The 20,067-nt window shown below is 43.1% G+C and overlaps 1 protein-coding gene across 1 annotated transcript in view; it reads left to right on the top strand.

Annotated features, from left to right (window-relative positions):
- The window catches only part of LOC115310795 (putative acyl-CoA synthetase YngI), a 110,346-nt gene that overhangs the window by 8,679 nt on the left and 81,600 nt on the right, over nucleotides 1–20,067 (top strand). The window lies entirely within an intron of this gene.

Below are 20,067 nucleotides of genomic sequence, written 5' to 3'. Positions count from 1 at the left end.
GCTTTTCCGACGCATATATCCTGAAGGGTTACGTGCTATCTCACACAGATCCGTTAAAAGGGTCCTTATGAGTGCCGTACTTTTACAGAAAAAAAAGAAACAGAATGCACAGGCACAACAAATAACTATGACGGATATCTTAAGCCCTTTAGAAATAATTGAAGTGTACGCAGACTTTTTAGAAAACTTCTAAGAAGATCTAAAACCTTTTCAAGCGTTTTAAAGGATACGTCAAAGCGGTTTAGAAATCGTGGTGTGCCCCATTGACGGTTTTCAAAAGATGCTCTGTTTAATCTACGTTGTGAGTACCATGCCGTCGTTGATCTAGGAAATCGCCTCCTTTGTCGCACAGTATCTACCACACTCCACATTGATACCTGACTCGAGCCACCCGCTAATCAGGAACCTTACCGCGCATCCCCGTCCGAAATCTGGGTTATAGAACAAGAAGTAAAGAACATGCTTTCAGAAGGCATTGTGCAACACTCATCTAGCCCCTGGTCATTGCCTGTTGCATTAGTGCGGAAGAAGGATGTGAAATAGAGGATTTGCGTCGACTATTGACGCCTAAACAAATTCACAAACGGGCGCCTACTTATTTTCATGCATTGATGCAATCCCAGACTGTTTGCATGGAGACGAATATTTTTCTACCATTGACCTTTGCCCAGTGTAGTGGCAAATTAATGTCGCCGAATCAGTCAGGGAAAAAAGCTTTCTTTAACTCTAGATGGCCTCTACGAATTCAAAGTTATGCCGTTTGGTCTTAACAACGCCCCCGTTATCTTCAAAATAATGACGGACTGTATTTTGAAAGGCTTAAAATGATCCACCTGTCTTGGTTATCTCGACTACGCAATTAGGTTTTCAAGCACATTTTTATCCCGTCTGACCCGCTTGGCAGAAGAACTGGGTAACTTTCTCTAATGCTGGTCTGATATTCGAACCCTTCAAATTGCCGCTTCGGCAGTTGTCACATAAAAATTTTGGGTCATCTAATAGATAAAAATGGTTTCCAACCACACCCCGATAAGGTTAAAGCTGTCTACGAATTCCCAAAACCACGCTCATCTAAAGACCTTCGAAGCTTTAAAGCACTGTGTTAGTATTTCGAGCCTATTATATAAAATTTTGCATACATTTCACGGTTAATTTAAAGGGCTACTAAAAATATGTGCGACTTTTATTTAGCAGCCGCGCCAAGCTGACGCGTTCAAACACATGAAAATCGCTCTAACGTCCAGCCCCATTTTAGGCCATTGTGATGACTTTACCACCGCCAAGTTACGGTCTTACGGACTGATGCCAGTGGCCACAGAATAGGCGCTATTCTGTCTCAAAATCACGCAAAACACAACCAAATGATTGCTTACGCTAGTCGCGCGCTTTACTCAGCTGAAAAATATTACAGAATCACTGACCGAGAGTGTCTGGCTGTCGTCTGGGCAGTCACAAAATGTCGCTCTTACCTGTTCGGTCGCCCGTCCTCCGTCATTACTAACCAACATGCCTTGTTGGTCGACTTGGAGGTTTGGCCCTTAGACTCCAAGGGTACAATTTCATCGTCACTTACAAATCCGGACAGCTCCACCAGGACGCAGAGTGCCTCTACCGTCACCCTGTGGACCCGGTTGACCCCATCAACTCTGACCATGACATTCATGTTCTTTCTGTATCAACCGTCCTCAACATTGGCCACGAACAGCGCAAAGATAGAGGTCTGTGGGTCATTTTTGAAGATGTGACCACGGGCAAAACTAAATCCTCTTGTGGCCTGTACTTCATCATACACGGCGTTCTCCGCAGACAAAAATTCCCAATCGGCCAAGCTTCCTTCGCTTCTAGGAATACTTAAACACAAACAAATTATCTTTCTCGCTGACTTCCATGATGCTTCACCATCCGCCTACTTAGGTGTTAGAACATAAGCTTGAGTTAAGCGACGATTTTACTAGCCGGACCTGTACAGATTTGAGAAGCGCTATGTCTCTTCATGTGGTTCCTGCCAGCGCCGAAAGACGCCATCTTCACGTCCCAATGGACTTCTCCAACCACCAGAACACCCGTTCCACTGCGTAGGAGTTGATCTTCTTGGGCCATTCCTCACTTCCTGAGATGGTCACCCCTGGATCGCAGTCGCTGCCGATTACACCACACACTCCGCGACCACAAAGCCTCTTCTGACCGGTAGAGCTGTTGATTTTGCCAAGTTTTTTTCTAGAAGACATCATTCTTAAGAACAGAGCGCCTGGAGAACTTCCTTCTGACCGGGGACGGCCCTTTGTATCTCGCGTTTTGAGCGAAATTTTGCGCTTCTACTGTTTAAAAGGAAACTACTGCTTACCACCAGCAAAAAAAAGGGGGCGGTAGAACACCTTATAGGAGTGCAAGGAGGGAAAGTACACAGGCGAGCTGGTTAGGAACATCACTAAAAGGTAACCTGAGACTGGGACACACACACAAAAAAAAAACGAACAGCACGACCCAGAATCTCAAACGCAGCTGAGTTTAATCACAGGACAGTACCATTAAATATCCGTCCACACGAAAGAAGGAAAAAAAGGATATAGGAAAGAGACAACCCCCACGGAGCTAGAGACAACCTCCAAGGAGCCCCCGATTGAAAGATATTTTTTTACCGAAAGGTAGTTCCAGTAAAAATCTATTTTACTGGATTATGGGACGCCTTTCACTTCCAGTAAAGCCAGAATTTACCAGAAGATCGCCAGATTGACCGGAATTTACCGTGTTTTTTCTTTCTTTTTTTGGACGCTACCGGAAGTCACTTTGGAGGAAGCCTGTGAAACGTGGTTGGTTATGTTTACCAGATGCTGGACGATTCGGTAACAATTAAAGTGGTTAGTTCATATAGACCTGAAGGTTCTATGTATTTATTTAACAGGGTCGATACCAGAGAAACGATTTGCACAGCTGTAGACAAAAGCAATCAGACCAAATAGGAACAACCAAGTTCTTTGCCGCAAAAGATATCTTTCAAGGTACTCGCAATGCCGCTGGGTAAATTCCTAGACGCACGGTAGTTCTAATAAAACTGCGCAGGTGCACCACACGGACACACACAGGTATACTGTCAGCAGCATGTTTAGCTAAAACCACGGACGCGCGGAGCGAACATCCGCCACCGTTGAGAAATCCCGGGTACACTCACGATGTCGTCCCTAATGCCGTCGCCGCGGGTGCACCAGGCGTCAGTAGCACGCTTAGCGAAAGCCACGAACGCGCGAAACGAACATCCGTCGACGTTGAGAAATCTTGGCCACAGTCTTTTTCGCTTGCCGGATGCTTCTGAAGACGGACGGACAAAGAGGCGTAAGAAACAGGTCACTGAAAAATATATTATTTTCATCTGCACACCCAGCTGCTTCGGAAGATACAGGTCGCACACATGGAACGAGAAGCCGAGGCTGAGCGTTCGCTCCTGGCCGGCCGCTGCTCGTTGACGGACAAAGAAACCGGTTTTCTTAAAAACAAATAAGTCAACAAGACGACCCTCTAGTATTTTCCCTACGAACCGAATGCGAGGGAGAGAGGGTGCGTGGGGACTCGTTTTTGGTGCCAGGCACCATAATTACACGCCCAGTCCCCGGCACGTCTCGGCTTCCCCCTCCCCTCGCGTCGGCTTCGAGTGAAGGTCGGTAAACAGGGAAGCGAGTCACCCGTTTCGGGTAAGATTTCTACGAAAACCGGGTCGTCTGCGTGGTATACGAAAGGGGCTGCCGGAGACATTCCAGTGAAATCTGTTTGCCGGCAAACAATCTACTAACGACATGGTAAACTGGTTTGGGATGAAAACGGGTGAAAGTGCCCTCCTTTTTGGATCGTCAAAGCAGTTCGCTGCACGCACTTCTTGAAGAATCGCAACGTCGTTTCGAGCTTAAACACCCACTCACGAGAATGCCGCTGCATTGGCGGCCACCATTACAAACACAATCCCCCCGCTCGTCTTGGCTTCCTTGACTTTAGCCGTTCGCCCTGCGTCGGCTTCCAGTGATGTTCGGTGTTCGGCAAACGAGAGTGGTTTCCGGTAGCATTCTAGCGGCGGGTAATCGAAAGTGGCTCTGGTATAACTTCCAGCGAAAGTGGCTACGCTGGTTTCTGGTTAAAACGAGTGGAAATTAACCCATTTTCACCGAGTCTAACTGGAAGTTTTTCCCGGAATTTAACCGTAAGTGGCTCCGGTAAAAGGTCCAGCGAAATCTGGTTACTGGAGGTGGCGGCCGGTAATATTTCCACCAAAGAACTGGTAAACTACGCTGGTTTCTGGTGAAAATGAGTGGAAATTAACCCGTCTCCACCAAATGTCACTGGAAGTTTTCACCGGATTTTTCAATAGGGCCCCCTATCCTTCCAGCCCAGCGAGCCCGCGAGCCGGCCCACACATAAACTATGTGTGGGCTGGCTCGGCGGGCAGGGCGGCGGAGCTTATTTTATGTGTGGGCTAGCTCTCATGGCCTCGAGGAAGCTTATCGCTCAGGTCCTTGCGAACCGGTCTTGTTTCAGGGCGGTGTTTCTGTCTATGTGGGGATGGTGTCTCTCTGTCTACGTCCCTGGGGTTGTCTCTTTTCCTCTTTCTTTCTTTGTTCGTGTTTTCGTGAGGAGGGGTATCTATTGACGTTCTCGTGTGGATAAATTAAGCTGCGTTCGAGATTCTGTGTCGAGCTCTTGGTTTGTTTTTTTTTGTCCCAGTCCCAGGGTTTCTTTCAATGATGTTATTCGGACACTAGCCGACATGCTTGCTATGTTCATCTGCTGTGACCACTGAAAATAGGACTGAGCACTAGCTTACGTAACTTTCGCTTATAATTCGTCACGCCATGACACCACCAGCGACTCTAACTTCTATCTTATTTTGGCCGTGAGCCCACCCTCATGTTCGACACTTTTTCCACTACAGCCCCAAAGCTACGCTTACAGAGCACGCATCGGACACAATACGACGTTCTGAAGAGGCCAGACAATTGTTACGGCTCCCTGCTCTGGACTCCCAAGAACAGCAATGTTCCCATTACGACAGCACGCACGGCAAAGTGTTATATTCCCCATGTGACATATTTTTTATCTTGACACCAGAACGTCGAGCTGAACGTGCTGAGATATCCCTACCCCGCTGTTGTGGTTCTTATCGCTTTTTCACTCGAACATGTGACGTCAATTACGTCGTGGAATCTGTCCTGCATTCTAAGGATAGGTGGCACGCGCGAGCACACGCTGTGCACGTCCTCCGACTGAAACCTTACTTAGCCTATCAAACTGCGAGTCTCCGTTTTGTCCCGGGGGGCGTAATGTTAGTAAGAAGCTCCTTTCTTTACGGACGACGGGCAACAGAAGAGGAAGCGGCAGAGCCTGGATCAACACAACTGCCATTATTTAGTGTCTTCTCACCTAGTGTAAAGTAAATCATTGTAAATATATCATTGTAACAGAAGAGTCTCGACCTTCAAGCATTTTCAAAGTGTAGTTACGCGCCTTAACCCCAATCTCGCCTTTCTCTCCCGTCCCGACCCTCACCGTTCTGCTACGGCCCGCAGGTGACCCCTTGTTCTCGCGTCGTTCGTCTGCTTCTGCGACCACGTGCTAGGTCATGTGCGAGAACCGTTAAGACGGTAACTCGTAGGGAATATCTTTAGTTCACATTTTAAATGTCTGTCATGACACTAAGGAATGCTGTAGCGGACGCTACGCAAGAAAGCATTTTGAACAGGGTGGCCAGTTCCGCTTATTATACGCGCATTTGGGCTTCTTTTTTCAATGAGTCGCTGGTAGATTTTTCCAGCCGCTTGTCGAGTTTTTTGGGCTTATTCCCGTTTATCCTGCAAATATTGTTATTTTAGTGCTCGTCGTGCTCGCTGACAGCGCGTTTGTCGTCAAAAACGCCAAAAACTGCATGACCGTTTGGCGCAGCGGTTAGGTGGCGCAAGCTACAGTCTGTCACAAAGTACAAAAATATTACTATCCATTCACAAATATTTTGGCAACTTGTCCATCTTGCCAGTCGGCAGTAGCGGTCATGGTGTCTAGTTGCCATTGTATTTTGCGCAAAATGGCTTCGAAGTGGTCGAAGTATGGCAAAAGATATTGTAAAGAGTGGGAAAAGGAAACACAGCTTCAGGTGAAAAGACGGTGAGTGTGCAGACGAGCTGGTGGTACCTAATCATGTCGTATTACACCTGAGACTGCCGTGGAAGAAATCGGAAGAACTTTCAGTGGAAGGAACAGACACAGAGAACGTCTCAAACACAGCTCTGTTTGCTGTGTGTGAGCTGTGTTTGAGACGTTCTTTGTGTCTGTTCCTTCCACTGAAAGTTCTTCCGATTTCTTCCACCGCAGTCTCAGGTGTAATGCGACATGGACAGCTTCAGGACTGGCTGTGACCAGACACCGGAGACGACAAAAAAGCACTGCGCAAGTGCGAGTTCCGCGCTCATCATGCCGACCTCGTTCAGCACATAGCAACAGAAAAACACCTGAGAAACTCTCGGCTACTTTCCAGTGCACGTTTGACTACCATGGGCTTCACCAAGTCGTTGCCTTCAAGAACGATACCAGAACTGGAGCTCAAGCTGGCATGCAACTCAGCGTGCCATGCCACTATCAGATCTGTGGATGGTGGCATGGCACGCTGAGTATTTGCCTTCGCACTTGAGCAAGTTCTCTTTCTCATTTCCTTATTAATAAACTATTTTTAAGAATATGTAAATTTATTGAACTTCCGATTGTTTGGGGATTTTTAACGAAGGTCACGCCGCTTTTTGGGGAGCTTGGTTGGGGTCGACTATCTGCTTGTTCCCTCGGCCGCATCTGGCCACCCTGATTTTGAACAAAAAAAAAAAAATAAAAGGTCTGCAGTATTATTTTTTTAAAATAACTCTTTGTCTCTTCGTACCATTTTAGTGGACGTCGACAGGCGCCGAAAGACGCTCGTAGTGAATTGCAGCTTGGCACGATGGATAGATAGAAAGCCACTTTCATGGTCTCGTCTTGATGGCGTTGCAGACGGTGGTGCAATAGCACAAGATGCAGGAAGCTGCCGTGCGTCTGCTCGCACGACTATCCAGACGACAGACTAGATGCACCGGATGCAGTGACAGGGAGAGAATAGGCTCCTGTACACGAGGCCTCTGATCCGTGAGTGGGTCATAGAGCGGGCCGTGAACTTCGAATTAATTGTGCCTTCTGGCGTAAATATTGCGCACAAAATGGATGACCTTTTGTCAAATTATTTTTTGCAGTATACGTGCTTTATTTAGGCACATTATTTTTTTTTTCATTCAGTGTCTCTTCAAAAGGCTCTTTTTCACATCTGTTATCAAAATTGTGTTTAAAAAAGACTTGCACAAAAGTTTAAGCGCGAAATATCCATAAGAAATGTGTCATCTGGACGCTTAAGAAATTTCTGACTTGTCAGAGTACTAAAGAAGAGTACATATGGGAGAATTGTTAATGCAGAGCGAGATACAAGTGGTAAGAAGTGGAAGTCGTACAGCTGTACAGCGCTGTACAGTGCTCAAGCTTACTACAAACGGTAGGGCTGTTATTTTGGGTTGTACAATCTCACTTGACTGGGCCTCGCACTACATATGAGAACTACGCATTCCTCTTATCTTTCTTAGCAGTGCTGAAGGACGTAAAAACACATTTCGACGTCCTAAATTAGCTAGACTGAACGCGGAGAGACAATTCAAAGTGCAAAATTCATACAGCCCCTGCTAGGGTATGCGTATTTTATCTCTAAGTGGTGACGTCAAAACATCTGGCTTCCCGGCGTTTTTTTTTAAATATAATTTCAATTATAATGCAAATAAATGCAAATGTGCAAGCGAGCTGGACAAGAAATGATGAAAATAATCCCTGGTAGAGCGCTCCACCTGGTAGAGCGCTCCACCTGTAATGGAGAGGACCCGGACCAGGCGGATTTTTTCGGTCGCTCACCAGTCACCTAGCTGTGTTTGGAGATTTATGTTTGTCCTTTGTCCCTCTTGTTCCCCTTCTCCAGAGATTATTTTCATAATAATTTCAACCCTGGAAATCGCTGACAATCAGGACAGCACAACGAAAATCTGTGCTGTCCTCCTTGTCCCCAGTCACCACAGCAAAAATAATGCCTATACTCAACCAGCTCACCTACACCCTTGCTTTATATTTGTTTCCCTTCTTCTTTTGGAAACGCGTTAAGCGGCGTCTTTTGTCTCAAGCTCGTAGCTCTTTAGCTTTGACCTTAGCTTTGACCTGTGGTTCGACGGCATTCGCATTTTGATTGATTCTTTGTATTATTTTCTTGATCTTGCGTTCCGCACCAGACCTGGCAGGCTTCTTCACATATGACAGTTTGGTACGCTAACGTGTGTACTACCCGAAGCAAGTTCAAACGAGTCACGTTACGTAGCGTCCCTCGGGCTATGCAGGAGGCCTAGATCACTCAGTACAGGAGAAAGCTAATTCAGAGTGAATCAACCGAAATGTATGTGTCACATGGCTGCAAGCATTGTCAAAATCATATTTTTTATCTTTTAAAGTATACCGCGCAGCAAATTAGATATCTGCTATATTTTCGCCATCTAGGGGTGGCGTTCGAAGCCTACACGCGATTGCTAGGGCTGGAAACTAACGGCCGACAGTAATATATTCAGAAGGCCGCTGACGTGCATTTAGATTGCTTCGTTCAAGGCCACTCTTTACAGAAGAAGGTGTGAAATATAATAACGAATACAAGGTGATATTCCCTGTTTTGCGATTCTCTTCAAGACCTGCGATTCTATAAATTTGATTAGTAAGTGTATGCTCACGCGAAACTCACACCGTCGGGATATTAAATTTAGCTCTACGGCAGGAGCGAATGTTTCCGGAGCGTCTATGTTGTTGCTGTACATAACATAAAACCTGCTACGAACAGTGCAGCTTGCGTACACGTGTTAATGCAACAGATCTTTCGAAATCTGTTTGTGCCAACATGCTCCTAAATATAGCCATGAGGCCATGATGTTCCACGACAGCGATGGTGCGAGACAAATAAGTAATATTAATAGCAGAAAAAAACATTCGCACGAGCTTAATTCTCGTGAATTATTTTATGCTGCGTTATCTTTGCAGATATCCCTGTCTGGTACTTACGAGATACGTACGATTGTGAGCAAGGAAGTGATGAATGCCATAAAAAGTAACGAGGTCAAACCCTTTCGTCACAGAATGCACCAAAATATGCGTCAAGTTGCGCATGAAATGAAACAGCTAATGTAATTGGCTCCGAGCCATTAATTACGTAGGATAAGAAATTCGCCAGGATAAAAATACTGTCGCTTCAACTATTAGTGGTTGGAGGCAGCTGTCAGGGATGCATTTGCTTACCTCGCTCTTCTTTGCGGCCGGTCGTCTTCAGGGCATGGTCCTGTGAAATTTAGAAATTATCGATAATCTCCGTCAGCATTTATTTTTTCGATATGATAACTACGGAACTTTGCTTATTCGCACTCGTTAGGGCATAGGCATTATGGTAACGCCCGCCATAAACGTTTAGCATGTTGCACTTTCCAGCACAATATTTACCAAAAAAAAAATCGTAGAAAGTCTATATCTAGGTGTGTTTTTTTCCTTTAATGAATTACTATACATGTTTTTGATTAGATATGTATTCTTTTTAATCATTTTATTTTGATTTTACGCCGCTGCTATTCTGTTAGAATGCTATTGAAGGAGAGGGTTACAATTGGTGTAAATGAATACATTTCTACATAATGGTGCAATTCACTGGCTATGAGGTGGCCAGCCGGTGCAGGAAGTTTTCAACTGAACCTTAATTGGCTACGCTGGAGTGATGTTTATTTCAATCGGGTATGGTTCGGTGAAGAAACGCGTTTTCCAGCAATTATTGAAAGTCTGCATTTTTTGGGTAACTTGGGTGTGAAGCTACAACGTTAGTTTGGTGGTATCGGCGTAATGGGGAACGTAGTGATTATGCTAAGTAAATAACTTGATACGTAGTTGTATAATCTTGTAAACTTAAAATGCGTATATCAAAGAGGCGATCTGTGCACAAATCGATTAGGAACGTCGAAACCATTCCGGAGATGAGGGGGGAGGGGGGGACGTGATGATGGAGGATGAAGGGGAGGGAGAGTTGCGAGCGAAAGTTTCCACCCTCTCCTCCGTATTAATTACACAGATTTTTGAAATATCTGAGGCTGAGCGGTCGTCCCCCTATTGAAAACTAAATGCGAGTGAACGTATCTTCTAAAGTGTCCGTTGTAAACTGAGAGAAAAAAACAGTTGGGATAAAAGAAGCCTCCATGCACGAGATCATACGGACCTTTCTCTCCAGTGGCGTGTTATTCGTATGGAGGTTGGTATACATCTCGGAGTAACATTTCCAGGTACCTGTCGTGAAGAAGCGTACGGTCAAGATGAAATATTGGTATTTCTTCAGAATATCCACCATTCTGTGTGTACACATAACGATCAGCAGGTTATTAGGCGGAAACTTAAAAGGAGCGAAACTTTTAAGCTTTAATTAAATTTCGTTGACAACTACATACTTTAGGAGAGGCAGGGACACATTGGGATCGAATACGAGTCCAATAAAAATTGCTCTTTATAAAATTTAGCTTTCATCTTCATCAGCAATCATGTCGATATTTTCAAGAGAGTGTTGTAGAGAGGTACGTAGGTTAAAGATAGCATATTCATAAACAGTTTAGGCCAAGTCGAAAACAAGACCAACAAAGAACCACGTCCCTAATCGAATCAGATGGGAGGCATAAAGCGGTGAAGGGAAGGGGCTGTCACGCGCTCAACAAAGCTCTGCACAGGCAGACACCGTTCTCCTCGGAATGCAGAAACATGTCAGTAGTGAGTTATTCGACCGTTGTAGCTCGTCAACAAATAATTGTCAACATGCAATGGGTACGTCGTGACACTCCGTTTCACTTTAAATGGACAATTAAAACAGTTCGGGTGATCAAATAACCAGTGAGATGGACGAACTGCAAAACAGTATCCCTAAGTTGCGCTTGCGCGGCAAACAAATTAATTTGACAGATCCAGCAATATTACGCTGGGACCCACGACAGCGACGCGTAATTGTGATAAAAAAACAAACCCCACTTTTGATTGACGTAGAGGGTGACACCAAGTGAGGCTTATCAGATGATTGGTCCAAGTGAACGAAGTGCGCTCGTCTTCGAGCAGACCACAGTGTCGAGCAGTTCACAAATCACAGTGAGTGTCCTCTGCTTGATGCGCCGACCAGGAGATAATTCGATATGTTAATTACAACCATCTCTGACTCGGTCTGCTGCGTGGACGTCTTCGTGTGACTACAAATTTTAATCATCTGATTTTTCCGGGAAGGGAGTAAACTTGAAAATTTCACCGGGTGAAATGTACCGCCTAAATACATTCTTGGTGATAATTCAAGATTTCTATGTGGAGCCGCTAACGTTTCCGGCTTGTTTTACAACGCTAAGGTATAATGCAAGTACAGTGAGTTCCCGGAAATAGAAAACCGTGCTTTTCGGCTCGGGTAAATAATCTATGCATCGAAGAAAGCTTAAACTTTCTGAGAGTGAGGCGCACGTGATTGGGATAGAGCTCCAAAGTTTGAGAATATGACGTTGTTTGGATCAAAAGGTAAATAAAAAAAAACGAAAGGTCTTTATGAGAGGACGTCAGGGTAAACCTAATATCGTCAAAACAAGAAATGACGTTTCTGGCGCACGTGTCATCTATTTTAGTGAAACAATTGCCAGCAAAAAGAAAACAATATTATCCTTTATAGTGAGAAGTTTTTTTTTTTTAATTTTATAAATCGTACAAGCGTCCAGAGTGAGCTTGATCATAAGCTTGGGATCATACGAAGAAGAGATGAGGGGGATGGGGAGGAAGGGCACGGAGAGATTAGACGGGGATGAAGTTAGATGAAAGAGACGAGTGAGGGGAGGGGTCATGTGGGAAGATGGTCAAGTGTCAAAAGTCGAGGTCACGGTCACACGGACGCAGGAACACGCGGACACGTTCCCACGGTCCCACGATCCCACTCTTCCGAACAATCAAAATGACGGACCGAATATGACAACCGCCATATAATTGTCCTGGACAGTATGGTCCCAAGCAAAATGGTCGCTGAAAGGATGATCCGAAGTGCCAACTCGGAAAAATGCTCCATTCAAAGTTGCCGCATTGTTTGCATGTTCTTCGCAAGTTTTTTTTTTAAATTGTTTCCAGTTCTCTTGTATTGAACATATCTAATATAATATCTTAGTACGGTATGGCAAAATACATTTGAATTTTGAATTATCATACGTTTTACTGTAGTTATCAAATTTCAAACGGTGAAATCTTGTTGATTGACGAAGCTGGAGGAAACAAACATAAACCAATCTTGAGGAGCAGGTATAGCAGGCATACTGTAACTAATATCTAAGAAAGCATGGAAAGCAAATTTTCAACCACTCGTTTTGCTTTCTGTAGATTCATAGAGCATATAACTAATTTTATTGCATATAAATTTACACTGTAAAATATACACACTCTTTATTGGGTGATAGATATTGAAGCTGAGGTCGTTCCATTTAATGAGGTGACATTTGTGGGGATCGGTGCACACTGCTCACCCCCAAGAAGGACAAGATGGGCAGTACAAAGAAAACACACCTTTAAGCTCAGCATCCAGTCTTTGACTCACTCGCGTGCTAATCGGGCCCTTGCGCTCGTTCCAGCGGCGCGGCCCTGAATGTCACCGCCGGCGTAAGCGCGGAGGTTGTTGCCCGCTTGCTACACACTTCACCGAACGCCTTTTAATCAAATCGCTTTCCACCCTTTGGTAAAAAAAGTAGTGAACACTAGAATTTTTACGATGTTAAAATGTTATTTAGTAGACCTTAATTTCTAATCACCATAATGATATTACTGCGATGGTAAATAATTTGTCACAACTTGGGTGCAAACATACAAATGAAGTGGGCATGTCACACATTGAAAGCCATGCTAAAAAAAGACGTAACTTTACGCGTAAAAAGTTTGATAGAATATACGAACAGGTTTTATAGTAAAGTAAACGATGCGTTGCATATGTAACCTGTAATCTCAATTTCTAGGCGTTGAGTGAGTAGTGTATTCTGATATATGACAACGTTCTCCGGAGAGCGCGAGGGTAACAGCTCAAGCTGAAAAACTTGAAGCAAGAACGTTTGTACACAGGAACTGTGGGCACAGTGCATCCGTTGGAACATCTATGAATGGTGCGAAAATACATTTTATGGCTATATTTCTGTGCACTATAAGTACATTCTTACTATTCAATATTTTCGTGTATGCCCTCATTAGGCGCTTTTCACACTTGGATAGTAATTTAATTACAGTAATTTCATTACATTAATTGATTCACTGTAATCTAATTACGCTTGCGTAATTTTTAGTTGTAATTAATTGCTTTCGGTTAAAAGTAATTGTAATTTCATTACTTTCTCCCCTCAGTAATAGGAAAATATTGGGCACAATTACGATTACATTTGCGAGACCGCGGCGCCGGCGGAACCTCTCTGAAAGCCTCAGCGCTCACACAAGCTGCCTAGTTTTTGGTGACACACTCGCAGACATAGAAACGCACTCACAGATGCACGAGAACATTAGCGTCGCTTTTTTTTTTTACTTATATATTTCTGAACCATTATAATTTCAACTAAATGTAAATCATGAAAATAACACGATGTTTGTATGCGACTCTGGTCGTACTAGCGCGTGTGGATTTTAGTTTTATATTAACGCTAGTAAAACATTCATATATTACTAATTGTTGCATTTTTTTTTGGCCTGGTTAACAAAAGTGTCAACACAATTTGTTTTTTTTTTAGCGAGCTGGCGTCTTCGAGCATATGAAGTGACTTATAATTGTTTAATAAAAATATAAGAACCTAGTACCTCATTGCACGAAACTGCCAAGTTATATCATCGATTTGACAATATTCATAAAAGAAAAGCACAGTACGTTACATTTATGAAATGATGCTTAAGCCTCCTCAAACATTGGGGCAAGGTATGATCAAATGTTTAGCATTCTATGCAATTCCTTTAAAATTACAAGTTCAGTCGCTCTCAAAAATGAGTAATTTTAAAATGATGCAATATAATTTTTAAAAGTAATTTGCAATCGTAAGTAATCACTTTTTACGTAGTAATAATATTTATTCTACTTAAACTACTTTTGAAGAAAAATAATTGTAATTGTAATAAAATTAGATGTTGCAGGAAATTTACCCTTGTATTGTGCTTGTGAGGAACGGACGCAAAATAAATTTTATATATTGTGTATAAATCTTATAGTAACGAAAAATTCTGTTTTTTTAACTTAGGAAAATATAATGTTGTAGGCAAAGACTAATTATTTCTGATTGTTTCACATTATTTTTATTTAGAGCAATACTTTAAAATACCACAAATTGAAGCTTTAATTTTGCAGAAATAGTTGTTTTCACGAATTAATATTATATTGTCTTCCCAGGGACGCTGGTCGCTATAAAATACCAATATTAAATATAATACAGTGTTTATCTGGCCCCTTTCTGGCCAGATGGAGGTTTGTGAGCGCTTCGCTGTACATTTTCCAAGCTGGCATTTCTGATTGAGCTTAACTGTACAGTACTGGACCTAAATATTAAGTGAATTGGCTGAAGAGTTAATACGTTCACTTCAAATTAGTGTCGTTTATGAGTCCCCCATATCACTGTCATAAAAGATACTGACATGGAAAGGCTTGATCTCTACGTCTCTACATGTTTTTTCATGTGTAGACGCTTCTTCTGCGACAACTTGGCGATATCGAAACAAAACCCAGCATCGCCTGCAGCGCTATCAAAAGGCCCTACGTTTATTTATTTATTTATTTATGCACATACCTACATCGCCCAGGGGGCAATATTGTAGGGCGGTAACATGAAAGAAAATACATGACAAACAAGTGAAATAACAAGAAAGCCTAAAATAACATAAAAGATCCAGATACCTATTAGAAACAGAAGTTTTGTAAAACTGAGAACATGTTTTCAGGAGAATTGAAAATTGAGCTGTCCAGACGGTTCCACTCGGAAATAGTATGGGGGAAAAGGAGTGGGCAAAAACATCCGTTCGGCAGTTAATTCCTCGAACTTTCGTCTGGTGATTCGTTCTTCTTGATACGTAATTTGGAGCCTGCATATACATACTTTTATCGATTCCGGTTTGATCATTATAAATAGCGTAAAATAGCTTTAACCGTAAGAGGTTTCTTTGTTGGCAAAGGAGACTCCAATTAAGTGAGCTTTTTAAGTTAGTGATGCTCGAACGAAAATCATAGTTACTGGTTACAAGACGAGCTGCACGGTTCTGGATCCGTTCCACTTTATAAATTAAATTTTGAAAATGAGGGTCCCATATTGCGCATGCGTATTCCAAAATTGGTCGCACATTTGTTGTATAAAGCGCCTCCTTGAGGGACACTGGCACATTTTTGAAATTGCGTTTAATAAAGTTTAGAACACCACTTGATTTATTAGTCACGTAGTCTATGTGCTTATTTCAGGTCAGATCAGATGAAAAGTATATACCTAAGTACTTGAAATTGCTAACGCGATCAAGGAAGTGATGACCCAGATGATAGTTTGATAAATGAGGTTTACGCTTTCTGGTAAAACTAATAAAGCAACACTTTTTTGTGTTCAAACTCATTTTCCACTTGTCACACCACGCTAAGACAAGATCCAAGTCATACTGGAGGGCCGCAACATCTGATGCATTTTGAACACTACGATAAATGACACAGTCGTCCGCAGAAAGTTTTCTGCTAGACGTTATTTTGTTTGTGATATCGTTAATATAAACGAGAAAGAGCTATGGCCCCAAGTCCGAACCTTGAAGGACCCCTGAGGTTACGCTGACATAAGATGACATTACACCGTTAATAATGACACACTGTTTTCTGGCTGATAAGTAATTGTCTAGCCACTCAAGAACATACGTAGGTAACCCCAGAAACGACAATTTATGTAAAAGAAGAACATGAGAAATTGCATCAAACGCTTTCTGAAAATCTAAAAATACAGAATCAACCTGTAAACCTTTGTCGTAAGAAGCCAAAATGTCGTGGGTGAACTCGCTCAACTGGGTGACACAAGAAAGGCCAGATCTAAAACCATATCGGTGAGGTGTGAAAAATTTGTTAGCTTCAAGATGCTTCATAATGTTAAAATAAATAATATGTTCCAAGGTTTTACAGCACACACTGGTGAGTGAAATAGGCCTATAGTTCATGACACTGTCTTTAGCACCGGATTTGTGTATTGGAACAACATTGGCAGTCTTCCATTCACAAGGGCGTTCATGTGCTTGTAAGGACTTATTAAACACTATAATCAAAAAGGGGGTCAATGCACGGGCACAATTCTTCAGAACATGGTTAGAAATGCCGTCGGGTCCGGGTGCAGCCCCCGTATTCAGACCCTGAAGTAAAAAAACACTGTTTTCTGTTATAGCAATGTCGGGCATAACCTCAGAAAGATACTACGCCGCGGCTGGCATAGCCCCGTTAAATGGTTGTGAAAAGACCGAATGAAAATACGCGTTGAAACATGTCGCTTTTTCGAGATCGTCAGAGACAGTGCCTTGTCCGTCAGAGAGCGCGGGAATACCAACTTCGTCTTTTCTATTAGATTTTACATACTTCCACACTTCTTTTGGATTACTCACCAATTTTTCGTTAAGAGAAATAAGAAAACTTTATTTTGCTTCTTTCATTTGTATCTTTAAATAAGAGCCTATCCTCTCGAGCCGATCGCGTACGTCACCAAGCTGTGTTTTGCAGTAACGTTGATACAGCCGACGTTTCTTATTGATAAGTGCGCGCAGCTCTTTATTTACCGAAGGTTTATCCACTCTACGTTTTCCGGTGATAATTTTGGACGGTACATGACGACCAACCAATTCAGCAAGCTCGCTCTTGAAAAGATTCCACAGACTGTTAATATTCATATGTAAGGAGCATTCTTCAAACTCTGGGGGGATAGAAGATGCGTTATTCGAGAGGCCTTCAAAATTTCCTCTATCATAAAAGAATACTTTCCTCGAGGGCGGTTTCTTAATGTCAAGTGGTTCACAGCGAATGCTAGCAACAACTATCTCGTGATCATTAATCCCCGTAATTGCTGTAACAGAACATACAACCGTAGGGTGGTTGCTAAACACAAGATCTAGAGTAGAAGCTCTTGTCCCGCCAAATCTTGTAGGAACATTCACGAACTGATAAATACTGTTTTCGATAATTAGGGATTCTAAAGTCGCGTAAATGTTAGATTTTCACCGTGTAACAGGAAGTTTATCTTGCCAGTCAATCTCGGGAAGATTAAAATCACCATCTACGACGACGTAATCAGAGGTCAGCACTGACAAAGCATTGGATAACGCCTCGAGTGGCTTTACATCACTGCCCCCGGGAGACCTGTAAAAGGAACCAACGGCTAGCTGTTTTTCATTTGCCAGTTCTATTCTGCACCAGACAGCTTCACAGGAGGGGTCATTGAAATTTCACGCAATACTTTTGATATGACGGCTAACAAGTACAAAAACGCCACCTCCATGAGCGTTGCGATCCATCCGATAGGCATTGTAATTGGAGGGAAATACCTCCGCGTTGCAAACCAGTGCCATCCAACCACGACTGGGTAACTATAACTATGTCAGGATTAGTAACAGTAATGAGGTCGGCGAGCTCATCCGATTTATTTCTGATACTGCGACAGTTTACAACAATAAAATCAAGTTCTTGTGGTTTACTTTTGTGCTATTTGACGGGGGTGTTTGATCGCTATTGAATATTTTCGACGACACGATCCGTTGTTGCATCATAGGTAAACGTCTTTGTCCCCATGATAAGCCTATTAAAGCCTATTAAAGCCATGATAAGCCTATCAAGTGTACGTGCCATTGATATGCCCTACCCGCGAGAGCTACATGTTATGTGCTCAAACGTGGTAACGAAAAGTCATTCCGTGATAAATATATAAATTTTAAATGTGTTTCTTTTTATATGTGCTGCCTATCTATTGAGCCAGCTTGAAGAAAGTGACCCTTCTCGATACCCATATTGCGAGTATGAAAAAAAAGAGAGAGCAGAAAACTTTGATGATAAGGTTAACCTGAGAGGTTAGGCACGACTTCCTATTTTGTACAGGGGGGAAGAGGGACAAGCAATCAAGGTATTGATGAAAAGGACATTGTCATGAATCGCTTTCCACAAAACAACGTTCTTACTGTAGTTGTCGGCCTCTATAGCCAATTCAGCGAAGGCGATGAGCATGACTTTGGGGTTTCCAAAGAAATGAAAGAAATAAGATCTTTCTGAGATCGTAATTTTTTCTCGCCTGGCCACGGGAAAATCTGATTTCCGTAGTCGCCCTGGAAACTATTTTTGACATAGACGTCCTTAGAATTCATGTACAATCTGTTTTGCGCAAAAACTAAGTTCCGTTTGGCCGCATCATAAGATAAAATTGTTCTCTGGAAATCGTTTTCTTAAGTGCTAGCGTGCAGGTTGTTGTTCACCTTGCAGTAAAACACAATGAAACCGATTAAAATGGAAATAAATGTGTGTAGGGCGGAATGACACTCTACCTGAAGCGAGGTGAATTTTTTCGTCTTGAGGGGAGAGGAGGAATGGCAAAAACAAGTAGCGGAAGGAGGAGAAGAAAAAAAGAGACTGACGACTGTTCATGGCTTCATAGAAGGAGAAAATCCACGAGTCACACCCAGGGTCCTTCGTTCTCGGGTATAAAGCCCGGCATTCCGGAGTTTTCACCCCGAACGAGTTTATAAAATCCGAGATAAACATAATTTCTTCCCGTAAACGTGAATCTAACGTGAATCTAACGGTTGCATTCCATTTCTGGATGTTTCTGTGAAAAAATCAGGCAACATTTTATTATTTGAGGTATATAGAAAACCAACGCAAACCGGACAATACCAAAATTTTTTATCAGACCACCCCACATCTCAAGAATCTTCAGTAGTTTCGGCACTACTTCAACGTGCCATCACGGCTTTCTCCACAGATAAGGCACTTAAAGAGGAAGTTGACATTATAAAACGGGACCTTCGTAAAAACGCATACCCAACAAGATTCGTGAACAATATCTACAAGAAACTTCGCCCCCCATCTGCAGCCGAAAAAACCCATCTCTCCCGCCGCATGTGCGTCCCGTACCTCAGAGGCACGAGCGAAGTTCTCACCCGTGCTGTCAGACCTTACGGCATAGCAGTGACACACAAGCCCGTCTCGACCATTGGCCATCCTCTTCCTCTTCCAAAAGATCGTCATTCAAAGAAAAAACCCAAGGCCTTGTTTATCGCATTCCTTGCGCGGACTGCAACGCCTCATATGTAGGAAAAACCAAGAACTTCACCGAGCTTCTTCGCTGACATAATTATGATGTATAAAAGAAGGACGTGTAAGGAAGCGCTCTAGTGGAACATGCAGAAAAGAACAACCACGGCATCGACTTCGACAGCAGTTCCGTCCTGGACACCGAAAGAAACTGCAAAAAACAACTCTATTTAGAGTCCTGGCATATCCAGCATACCAAGAACAACCTGAACCGGTCGATCGGTACCCTCTCAAGCACCTATATTCACGGACTTCGAGGAGTCACAAAGAGAAGAAGACGAGTTTAACGGCAGCGACAAGGAGAAGAGAAAGACGAACACCCAGCCAAATAAGTCACCCGTGAACACGCGACCGAGCAGGCCGCGAAACTTCGGGAAATTTAAACCAGTTGGTTAGAGTACTTCCAGTTTCTTTTCTTAATACTCACCTAACCAAGCAGATTTTGCCGAAATGTTTTCTTTCTAAACCCCCTTTCGTTGGAGGCTATATCCAGCGAAAGTCGGGAAATTAGAAGACATTCTAGGATCAGTTTTACATGTCTCCCCAAGGTCGCTATTTCAAAGATCACTCATCTTTCTAACTTGCGTGACCGCCGACGCATATTCGCTTCGAAACGAGCTCCAATGGTACTCGGAGACTGAAAGCCAATC

This window comes from Ixodes scapularis, unplaced genomic scaffold (assembly GCF_016920785.2).
Source record: "Ixodes scapularis isolate PalLabHiFi unplaced genomic scaffold, ASM1692078v2 PGA_scaffold4__175_contigs__length_147842914, whole genome shotgun sequence".
NCBI classification, from domain to species: domain Eukaryota; kingdom Metazoa; phylum Arthropoda; class Arachnida; order Ixodida; family Ixodidae; genus Ixodes; species Ixodes scapularis.
The sequence above is the reverse complement of the archived record's forward strand: the minus strand, read 5'-3'. Positions and strand labels throughout refer to the sequence as shown.